This window comes from Cebus imitator, unplaced genomic scaffold, assembly GCF_001604975.1.
Source record: "Cebus imitator isolate Cc_AM_T3 unplaced genomic scaffold, Cebus_imitator-1.0 Scaffold695, whole genome shotgun sequence".
In the NCBI taxonomy this organism is placed as follows: domain Eukaryota; kingdom Metazoa; phylum Chordata; class Mammalia; order Primates; family Cebidae; genus Cebus; species Cebus imitator.
The window spans coordinates 93,375-104,724 of NW_016108010.1; positions in this window are offsets into that span (position 1 = coordinate 93,375).

Genomic DNA, 11,350 nt, shown 5'->3' on the forward strand with positions numbered 1-11,350 from the left:
CTCAAAGCACATTAAATTGAAACCCAGAGTTCTGCCTGCCTTGCTGTGTATGATCTGTTTCGATTAACCTACAAATGGCACAAATTGTCCTTCTGAGTTTACACCAGGAGCAAAGTAGAAGTAGTGGCTTTTATTTTTGCCAGGCAGTTAAGGCTCCAATTTGCGGCAAACTAAGTGTAAGTAAAAGAAAACTGTTGAGCTTGAACTTTCATCTCCATGTCAAATGGCAGCTTATGGTAAAAGGAGCCAAAAAACAGTTTCACATAAATAGCTGTCTATAGTAAACTTTTTAAAAAAATAACATAGACATATCCTAAAATTAGCATTAAAAACAAGCTATTTGGGTCCCTCAAGTAAACCAAAGAAAAGAGAATTTAGGTACAAATTTATAATAGTTGTATTGTTGGCTAAGTTATATACAACCAAGAATAACGAATTAAGTAAGATAAATATCATAAAAACACAGCCCATAAGTGATAAATACCAGAGGACTAGTGCCTAATTTCTTAGAAACATGCCCTTATTTATTTGGAAAGCGTATTTAGGAGGTTCTACGTGACTTTAGGACTGGAATACGTTGGCTTAATTCTCTATTGGCTTTCCTTTCTTTACTCAAATATTGGGAAGCAAAACAATAAGTTTAGGCTTATCAAACACTTCATTCAGTGGCATACTTCTAAATTTGCTGTGATTCATGTGTACATTCAATATATTGTTTTTGTAAATGTTAAAGTTCTGCCCGTGACTTGTGAGTGTTTGATTCCTCTGAAATTTACCTTTGTGTGTGAGATTAGAGATTCATTGTCACTTTTTTTCTATATGAATACACATTTTCCCAATACATTTATTTATGTATTTATTTATTACTTTTAATTAGCACATACTAATCATACACATTTACGGAGTACAGTGTGAAATTTTGATACATATATATATATATATATATATATATAATGTGTAATGACAAAAATCAGAGTAATTACCATATTCAGCACCTCAAACATTTATCATTTCTTAGTGTTGAGAACATTTGATATCCATTTTTTCAACTATTTGAAAAATCTACAATAAATCATTTATTGTAGTCACCCTATAGTGCAACAGAACATTAGAACTTAGTCCTCCTATCTAACTGTATTTTTGTATCCATTAACAAACCTCTGGCTGTCTGTCCTCTCCACAATCTTCCAACCCTCCAGTAACCACTATTCTACTCTCTACTTCCAGATCAATGTTTTGTGCCTCTACATATAAGCGAGAACATGCAATGTGTACCTTTCTGTGCCTCTCTTATTTTACTTAATATAATCTCCTTCAATCTCATCCATGATGCTGCAGATGACAGAATTTCTTTCCTTTTTACTGCTAAGTAGAATTACATTATGTATATGTACCACATTTTCTTTATTCGTCTGTTAATGGACACTCAGGTTGATTCTATATCTTAGCTATTGTGGATACTCCTACAACAAACAGGGAGTACAGATATCTCTTCAATGTACTGATTTTTTTCCCTTTTTTGAGATATACCCAATACTGGCTTTACTGGATCATATGGTAATTTAATTTTTCGAAATCTCCATATTGTTTTCCATAATGACTGTACCAATTTACATTCCCATCAACAGTGTATAGTTCCTTTTTCTCTGAATCCTCACAAGCATTTCTTATTTTTTGTCTTTTTATAAAAACCATTCTAACTAAGATGAGGTGGTATCTCATCATAGTTTTGACTTGCAGTTCCCTGATGATTAGTGATATTTATCACTTTTCCATGTATCTGTTGGCCATTTACATGTGTTCTTTTGAGAGATGTTTATTAAGCTTATTTGCCCATTTTTAATTGGAATATTTGGGGGTTTTTCCTGTGGAGCTGTTTCAGTTCCTTGTATAGTCTCAATATTAATCCATTGTTGGGTGAATAGTTTGCAAATATTTTCTCCCATTCTTCAGATTTCCTCTTCATTATGTCATTGTTTCCTTCACTCTGCAGAAGCCTTTTTTTTTTTTGAAATAATTCCAATTATTTGTTTTTTACTTTTGTTTTCTGTGCTTTTAAAGTTTTTTCCATAAAATTTGTGCCCAGACCAATGTCCTGAAGTGTTTCTTCCACACTTTATTTCAGTAGTCTCATCATTTCTGATCTAACATTTAAATCTTTACTCCACTTTGGTGTGATTTTCATACATAGTGAGAGATGGGGAACTAGTTTTATTTTTTTGTATATAGATATTTAATTTGCTCACCTCCATTTATTGAAGACAATGTCCTCTACCCAGATAATGTTTTTGGCAACTCCATTGAAAATCAACCGGCTGTAAAAATGTGGATTTATTTCTGGTTTCTCTATTCTGTTCTATTGGTCTACGCCAATTATTTTTATTTAATACTTGCTCCATTTTTTACTGATCTGTAATATCACCTCTTCCATGTAACAGGTTACATAGATACATAAGTTCATTTTCTGGGGTCTCTATTCTCTTCCACTTTGCCTCAAATATGATGACAATGCCAATACTATCCTATAACAAATATTAAATATAGCTCTATAATATTAGATAGCTTTAGGATAAATATTGATATTTGACAGGGCAACTCTCTACATGTCACTCTTCTTTGTTAGTAGTGTCTTGAATATTCTTGAGGGTTTGAAATTTTATACTAATTTTAGAATAAGCTCATCAAGCATTATGAAAAGAAAAAAACATCTGTTAGAATATTGATGGACATGACACTGAATAACTCAAGTTGCAGATAATTAACATTTTAAATATATTGTGTCTGTCTATGAACATGGTATGGCACTTCATTTATTTGTTTGCTTTCATTAAAGTATTATAGATTCTGCACAAAAGTTTTTTTGTTAGTTTTATTCTTCAATACCTTATATTTTTGTTGCATTTATAAATGTATATTTTCTGCCTAAATTGCTTGTTCTAAATCTATGTTAGTACATTAAAAAATACAATTGATTTTGTATGTCAAGCTTATATGAAAAACTAGCTCATTGCTCTTGATAAATCTAATAATTTGTCCATAAATATTTGGGGATTTCTATATAGACAATTACATCACCTAAAAATAATGCCACCTCTTTTCTTAATTCCAATTATTATAGAGTTTATTACTTCTTTCTCATCTTACAACGTCTACTAAGACCTTAACTAAAATGGTGGGTTGAAATGGTGATAGTAAGGCCCCTTGTTTGATCTTCAACTTAAAGAAACTTTTTTTAGAATTCAAAATTTTTTGTTGTGTGATGTTATAGATGCCATTCATTAATTTAAGAGAGATTATTTCTATTCCTAGGTTGCTAAAAGCTAGCTGCATTTCACAAACTTTGATAGCATTTAGTATTGACTACTTTAATTTTTATTGTTTACTTCTTTGACTCATGAGGTGCTTAGAAATATGCCTTTTAATTATCACATAAATGGATATCTTTATTCATTTTTTGTTGATTCTAACCAAATTGTATTATCACCAAATATTTTGTGCATATAAAAAAATTCTTTGAAATTTGTTGAGACTTGCTTTATGGTCAAATTTGTGTCAGTTTTCATAAATGGTCCATTTGTGCTTTTGAAAAATGTGAGCTTTCCAGCTGTTGAACATAGCGGTTTTTTAGTTTGCCATGGCTATGTTACAGATTGCTGTAAACTTAGCTACTTAAAACAAAATTCATTTTTTTTACTCATAGTCTGGTTCTGGGCGCAGGTCCATGGTATGACAAAATTATCTGAGCAATGCCTTAGCACAGTTGCATTACTTTTTGGAGAATTTAGGGAAGAATCTGCTTCCATCTTTATTCTTATTGTTGACTGAATTCTTGTTGTTATACGACTGAACTCTCCATTTTTTTTACTGGCTATCAACTGAATGTCACTCTTAGCTCTGAAATATCACCTACATTACTTGGCATGTGGCCTCTTCCATCTTCAAAGTCAGCAACAGAATCTTCCTTGCACTGTTTTCTTTTCATGATGCTAGTTTCATTCTTCGGGATAAAAACCCAGAACCTCTTAAAGGCCAATTTGATTATATTATATCCACCAAGGATAATGTCTCTTTCTTAAAGTCAAATGTGCTATGAATGAGAATTCAATCATGGGAAAGATATTCCATTGTATTCACAGTCCTGGGGACTTTACAGGTCATGTATACCATGGGTGGGAGCAGAAAGCCTGGGGAACATCTTAAAATTCTGCTTACCACAATAGTCTATATATCACTAGGTAAAGCTTGCTAATTGGTTGAAATATTTTATATCTTTATTGTACTTGATCAATCAATTACTGAGTGTGGTGTTGTAAGTCTTTCACTATGATAATGGTGAAAAGTTAGTATCTACTTATGGTCCTGTCAATTTTGATTTTATGTACGTTTATAAGTTATTATTAGGTACATACAAACAGCATTGTTTGTGCTCAATAAACAGAAACTTTTATGTTCCTAATCATTTTTTTCTGTCACAATGGTCTTTTACATTACATTAATACAGTAATATTAGCTTTTTTTTGTTAGTATTCACCAATATATATTTTTCTATCGCTTTACTGTCAAACATTCTGTGTTTTGAAGTTTTACATGGGTCTCTTTTAAATAGCATATTTCTGTATGTAAAAATATTTATTGATTAGAATTTGCCCCAGTTACATGATGGTTACTAATACGTTTTATTTTTGGTACTTTATTTTGTGTTTTTGACACAACTTTTTCTTTATTTTTTATTTTTTTCATTTCATTTTATTCTTTCTACCAATTTAGCAGCAATATGACTTGCAGTTATCCTCTAAATCGTGGCATGCATGGTTAATTTAACAACATCAAGATTATATTTTACCCCTTTAGGCTTACTGTGTATAACTACATAGATAGCACATTGTGTTTGGATTATGGTCTATTTCCCCTCGAATATGTACAGCAAAATCCACACAACCTTGCATGTTCAACTGTACAAAGAACTCAGAGGGACTTAACTCTGGTCACCCATTTTTATAACTTGTATGTAAATGTTCTGAGCTTTTAATTCTACCTTGTTTTTTTTTTTAACTGACAAATTAGAAAGTATTATTGCTGTTTGATGCAATTATTGTTTTGTTACATTAAACCACATGTTATGTCCATTGGTAACCATTCTCCATGCCTCTCAGATTATTTTTGTAAATCATTTTTCTTTATCCAGAAGAATATTATTCAGAAGTAATGTGAGATTTCGATTTCGGGAAAAATTCTCAGCTTCAATTTTTTCTAACGGATTCTAATTTTTATCAAAGTCTTGTAAAATGACTGGACATTTTTCCAGATTGCCAATTACTTTATTTAAGTGCATTGATTATTCCATTATTTTCTGGCTGTGTTGCTCTTGAGAGTTTAAATATCAACATAATATTTCTTTCTTTGTAGCTAAATTATTTTCTTTCTGCTTAAGATATTTTTGATGTACTGCAGTTTAAAGATGGAGAGTACAGTTAAGGGTTTCTTTTTGTTTCATATTTATTTTTTGATCCAATGGGGTTTCTATGTCCGAGGATGGTGTTTTTCAGTAATTTTTACAGCTATTTTTTTTTATCATAGCTCTCACATTTTCTCTAATTTTCTTATCTGGAAGATACAGGTTGACACTCTTACTTCATTCTCCATCTCTCTTTACCTGTCTTTTATATTTTCCATTTTTAGTCTGTGATACATGATGCCAAATTTGTTCAAACACACTCTTCAATATGTACTCTGTTCAGCAGCTTATCTAATCTTTTTACCCAATCTTTTATTATTACACCTATGTAATTTCTACTATGTTATTTTCACTTTTAAATGTTTTGTATGGTTTCTTTTCAAATATTTCTGGTCAATGTTAATAGCCTTTTATCAGTTCTTCATGTTTTCAATGCATTCTTTACCCTTTAATTACTTTTTGTAGGTCTGATTCTGTTATTTGCTGCTACTCTTGACTCAATGGCTATTTCTATATGTTTAATATTGGGGAGTGGGCTATACATTTATGTTACTTGGAATTTTATCTTTGGTGATTCCTCCTGGCCTAAGTTGAAAAGCCAGAGACTACAAATTATTTACCTTTGCTTCATCCACATGCCTGGAGGCACAGCCAATTTTAGAATACTTTATATTACATTTTAGGCTTGAAGTTTGTTAGGACATCCTGATCATGTGAATTGAGCTCAAAATTCACCCGAAAAAGTTAAGGTCTTTTGAAATGCTAGGAGAAGAAGACATACTAATACTGTCTCTGTCTGCAAAGTAATGATTTATTTTCTAGTTCCCTCCTTTGTAGTTCGCCCTTAATGGGTTCTGGCACTTTATGGGGTTTGCAATCCTACCCCCAACTCTGGTCATGCCCTAGACTTTGTCTCTTATTCCCCTATTCTTGACAATTGAAGTTCCAAATCTACGGCAGGGATATGCAAATACCTGAGGACAAACACCAGCTCTAATTTTTTCTTACTCTTCTGGAGTCTCTCTTTGTCATTCTAGCCTCTGAGGCAATCTTTTTCCCCCCACCTGTTCTGATATACACTGGAAAAAAATGCTTTTGTTTCATATTGTTTTGTTTCTAAATAGGACATATGTGGGTGTGTTGTTACAGAAAATATAAACCTCTGAATATATAGTTTACCATACTACTAGAAGCTGAAGCCTCTAATTTTCATTCTTTACAACTATTTGTTTCATAACAGCTACAAGTTGTTACAAGTTACCAGATAGCTTGTTCCTATGTGCCAGGCACTAAGTTCTATCTATCTTTATCTCTCTCTCTCTCTCTCTCTCTCTCTCTCTCTCTCTCTCTCTCGTGTGTGTGTGTGTGTGTGTGTGTGTGTGTGTGTGTGAGAGAGAGAGAGAGAGAGAGAGAGAGGCCTTACTATTACTTTTTAGACGGAGTCGCTCTCTGCCACCAGGCTGGAGTGCAGTGGCATGATCTCGGCTCACTGCAACCTCCGCCCCCGAGTTCAAGCGATTCTCCTTCCTCACCCTCCCGAGTAGCTGGGACTACAGGCACATGCCACCACACCCAGCTAATTTTTTGTGTTTTTGGTATAGATGGGGTTTCACCATATTGGCCAGAGGGTTTTGATCTCTTGACTTCGTGATCTTCCCACCTTGGCCTTCCAAAGTACTGGGATTACAGGTGAGACCTTATTTTCACAACAAATAGTAATATGATAAGAGGAAAGTAGCATGGAAATTACTGAGGAAAAAAAATCACTTCAGAAAATCTTATACCATCTCTAGATATAAATTATGAATCTATTCTAGATCTTAGGCTTTTTTTTCTACAGATTTTCAATATTAGAGATTATAGACTAAACATGTTTGAATTACTTGTCCAAATAACTCTCTAGTTAATAGCAAAGAACAATGGTATGCATTGCTTTTCACAGAATGGTACACAGACCTGATGGTTTTGCCCAAGGCTTCCTCAATAACTACCACAGTTTCATGTAACAATAAGCCCATAAATTACCTAGGATGTATAGAATAAAAAAAATTAAAAATTATACTTTTGTGTGGTCCATTCTCCATCTGAAATACTCTAGAAATGTAATTAACACTGCCTTTCTGTTCAGCCTAGCTCCTTTGCTATGATGACAAATCCCTGGCGAAAAGCCAGACTCTTGTTACAGCCAGTCTTTCTCCTTCTGTCCATGGTTTTCATAATAAAGGAAACCAGAAACAATCCATGTGAAAATCACAAGTGTTACAGAATTGATAGGAAAATAAATGATAACTAGACAGAAAATATTGCTCTTCTGCCTGTGTGTGCTAAGCAGATTATTTGCAGAGCCTCAGGCAAAAGTAGACATGAAGACTTATATGCCATATACCTAAATATTTTAAAGTTATAAATCAAGCTATCAAATATATCCATATAATGATATCAAAAAACAGGTTTATATTTAAAATCCTGGAACAATTCAGAGTTCTACTCCAGGAACTAGAAGCATGAAAAGCTTCAGGCTCCTGGAATGAATTGCATCCTGTTTCTCTTCCCATTCCCTGCTATAATATGTCCCAAACCTCAAGAGACCCTATGCACAAGTACGGACAGAACAGCCCACATTCTCCACCTCCTTCAACATCCTGCAAACAGTTTCTCCTTCCCCACCCATCTGATAGAAAGGTTTACCCTTTGAAGCGCTATTTTAGGGGAGAGGCTTATATAGCATTCCAAATGATTTCAGGGTGTTTACTACAGAGAAATCCAGCATCCCTGGTTCCAGAGCATGCCCTAGAAGGAGGAGCATGTCTCCATGGCCCTGTGGAGTCCTTAGCCAGTGCGAGTCCCTCAGAACACACAGCTCATGGCAATTATCCAGATTTCTAATGACTGCTCTGGTTGAGTCAGGGAAAACAAACTTCAGTGACAGGTATTAGATCACTCAATAAATATTAAGTATCAATTATATGTCAGGTACAAGGAATATAAGGAAGGAAAGACATTGTTCTTTTCTTGAAAACACTCATAACCTAATGGGAGAATAAATAAGCTAATCCTACGCAAAGTACAATCACAAAATGGAATGCAGGTGTGTGTCCAAGTAGAAATGTTCGCTCTAAAACTAATATTCTTGGTGACACTTCTCGGAGGAACACGTGAGCACAAGTTCTCTGTTTCAAAACAGAAAAGAAGTGCTCCTTAAAATTTAACAATTCCTCCTTTATCCTACAGTAGTTCCGGTGTCCAGACAGGCCACTACCACATGCAGTACTATAAGTCAACACAACTCCTCATATAGAGGAATGCTAGCAGCAAGAAAATGTTTAAGAAATCTTGCAAACTACAATGTCAAGCAAGACAATCAGGTGAATATCTATGAAACATGCCTTTTCCTATAGCCCCATTGCACCTACTCTGTACTTCCACTATGGCACACATTACGTCACAGAAATGCTTAAATCGCTTGTTTGTATCACCTATTGTACTAGAAGCATTTAGAAAGACTTGATTTATCTTTGTATCTATAATATGTAGCAGAAGGCTTGATCTAAAGGGTGCTCTTTTAACATTTATTGAATGAATTTCAGCTAAGTTTACATAAAATTTGTTTCACCTCAAAAGCAGTACTATAAAAAAGTGTTTTGTGGAGCATTAGCATAATTTTTTGATATAATTATATTTTCTTTCTTGTCTTGGTTGCTAGAAAACTCAAAATTAAATGTAATGTTCACAAATTGCATATTTTGATATGTGCTTGAGGAACAGAAGTGGAAAGGGAAGGTAATGGGGAAGAAAGCTTGATTAGGAGACTTACCATGACGGCTTCAAGACTGACATCTCTAGCCCAGGGTGGCCCAGGGTGGCTTCTTCCTAGCTCATTGTTTGTTTAGGTGAAGAGAAGATTTAATTTTTTAGTGAGTTATTTTATGTAGTATAGTTTCTGCTACATAGTAACAACTATTTTTTATTATGCACATGAAAGGTAGTCTTGTTAGGCAGAAAAAAGTGTCTCCCCAAAGATGTCTACATCCTGATCCCCAGAATCTATGGATATGTTAGGTTATTTGGCAAAGGGTAAGTTTAATAACCACCTGCCTATTTATGGTGGAAATATCCTGGATTATCCAGGTCCAATGTGATGGTTAATTTTATGTGCCAACTTGCCTAAGCCATGATGCCCATATATTTAGTCAAACATTATTCTGGATGTTTCTGTGAGGGTGATTTTGGATGAGATTTACATTGGGCAGCTCACCTTCCATAATGTGGGTAGGCCTCAACCAGTCAGTTGAAGACCTGATTATAATAAAAAACTTGACTTCTCCCAAGCAAGGACATTTCCAGCAGACTGCCTTCAGACCTGAACTGCAACTACCTTCTGAGTCTCCAGCCTGTTGGCCTTCCCCATTAGATTTTAGATTCACTAAGCCTCCACAATTCCACAAGCCAATTTCTCAAAGTAAGTCTCTTCCTATACATAGACATGCATCCTATTGGTTGCATTTCTCTGGATAATGCTGACTAATACAGATTTTCATACCATGTGTAGTTCTAGAGGAGTAAAATCCCAAGGTTGGGTTTTTTGAACTGGTTCTAAGATTTCTGGAATTGGCTCTATAATCTGATTAAACACAATAATAACTCTATTTCCAACTCTAGAGAGAAGATTAATAGTTAATGGCATAATGTTGCAATCAAAATAGGCAAAATGGAAACTCCTAATCAACCACTTATAAAAGGCAAAGATCTGTTGACACATTTATGAGATCTTTGAACAGTTTTGTCAAACTAACAAGTATAGCGAGCTTTGCTGCTTGCTTCTAATACTGCTGAAGAAAGTGGAGAAAAAAATTATGAGCCCAAGGATTTGAATTTCCAGTTCAAGTGCTGCATAAATGACCTGAAAGTTGCATACCCGCCCTGAAAAGGCAGTGTTATTTCCTGTAGCCACAAGACTGAAATTGCTGAAAACCAAACCCTAGATTTCATCTTGCAAGTGGGTAACTTACAATGCAAATAGAATTCCCAGGCTTGTAAGGGGTGTCAACTAGTAAGGACATTGACTGGGAAGGAATGTGATCCTGAAAGTTGGAATGGGGATATTTAGCAAGACTCTGATAAAAATGGGGATGTTGAGCCCCTAAATTCTGAGTTTTCTTCACCACTAAAAATAGTAGCTCCACTCTCCGTAGAAGCAACCACTCCACCCCCATCTGAGATTAATCCTAACAGTTGTCTTAAAAGATACTAATGCCCCTCAAGACCCCACTACTCTTCTTTGATACTAGACCCATAACTAGACTCAGGCCCCTAAAGATGAGGTACAAAGTGGAATCCGTGAGGAGGTATGTTACACTCCAAAAGAACTACTTAAGTTTTCTAATTTATACAGATTGGAATACAGGGAATATGTCTGGGAATGGATACTAAAGGTGTGGAATAGTGGTGGAAAGAAAATAAAACTGGATCAGACCAAATTTATTGACATAGACCCATTGTGCAAAGATTGCACATTTAATGTGGTGGCTTGGGGAGTTAGAAGGAGCTCGAAGTGGGTTGGCACAGTGGCTCACACCTGTAATCTGAGCAATCTGGGAGGACAAGGTGGGTGGACTTCTTGAGCCCAGAAGTTCAAGACCAGCCTGTGCAACATGTTTAAAATTTGTCTCTACAGAAAATATACAAATTAGCGAGGTGTGGTGGCACATGTCTGTAGTCCCAGCTACTCAGCAGGTGGAGGTGAGGATCGCTTGAGTCCAGAAGGTCAAGGCTGCAATGAGCCATGATCATGGCACTGCACTCCAGCCTGAGTGACAGAACAAGATGCTGTCTCAAATTTAAACCAAAAAAGAAGAAGGAAAGAAAAGAAGAAAGAAAGAAAGAAGAAAGAAAGAA